This window comes from Tamandua tetradactyla, chromosome 7, assembly GCF_023851605.1.
Source record: "Tamandua tetradactyla isolate mTamTet1 chromosome 7, mTamTet1.pri, whole genome shotgun sequence".
In the NCBI taxonomy this organism is placed as follows: domain Eukaryota; kingdom Metazoa; phylum Chordata; class Mammalia; order Pilosa; family Myrmecophagidae; genus Tamandua; species Tamandua tetradactyla.
The window spans coordinates 102,823,325-102,824,191 of NC_135333.1; the positions used below are offsets into that span (position 1 = coordinate 102,823,325).

At 33.8% G+C, this 867-nt stretch overlaps 1 non-coding gene across 1 annotated transcript; it reads right to left on the minus strand.

Annotated features, from left to right (window-relative positions):
* Positions 1-553: 553 nt before the first annotated feature.
* Positions 554-660, minus strand: LOC143642976 (U6 spliceosomal RNA). The gene has a single exon (XR_013156032.1). It is a non-coding gene; the product is annotated as a U6 spliceosomal RNA (small nuclear RNA).
* Positions 661-867: the final 207 nt, after the last annotated feature.

The following is an 867-nucleotide window of genomic DNA, read 5'->3' on the forward strand; positions in this document are numbered from 1 at the left end:
GTTTTGTGCTTTGGATATAAAGCCTTAGAAAGTATTTCCTAACACAAGATCCTGAAGAGAATTCCATTCATTTTCTTCTAGGAGTTTTATAGTTCTAGCTCTTTTATTTAGGTCTTTGATCCATTTTGAGTTAATTTTTGCATATGATATGAGATAGGGGTCATTCCCTTGCATATGGATATCCAGTTCTCCCAGCACAATTTGTTGAAGGAACTATTCTTTCCCAATTGAGAGGACTTGGCAGCCTTTTCAAAAATCAATTGACCAGAGATGTGAGGGTTTATTTCTGAACTCTCATTTCAATTCTATTGGTCTATATATCTATCCTTGTGCCCATAAAATGCTATTTTGTCCCACTGTAGCTTTGCAACGAGTCAAGAAGTAAGTCCTCCAACTTCATTCTTTTTCAAGATTATTTTGGCTGTTCAGGGCCTTTTACTCTTCCAGATAAATTTCATGGCTGGCTTTTACATTTATGCAAAATAGGCTGTTGGTTATTTTTTCTTTTTAAGTTTTTAGTTTTATTAATCCTCTGGTGAAATATCTGCATAATAAAGATATGGAACGCTTCACGAATTTACATGTCATCCTTGCATGGAGGCCACGCTAATCTTCTCTGTATCATTTCAATTTTAGTATATGTGCTGACAAAGTGAGCACACTGCTGCTTGTTTTGATTGGTACTGTGTTGAATTTGGAAATCATTTTGGGTAGTATTAACATCTTAATAATTATTAGTCTTCCAGTCCATGAACACAGGATTCTTTCCATTTATTTAGGTCTTCTTTGATTTCTTTTAGTGAAGTTTTGTAGTTTTCCATGTCCTTACATACTTGGTTAAATTTATTTCTAGATATTTGATTCTTT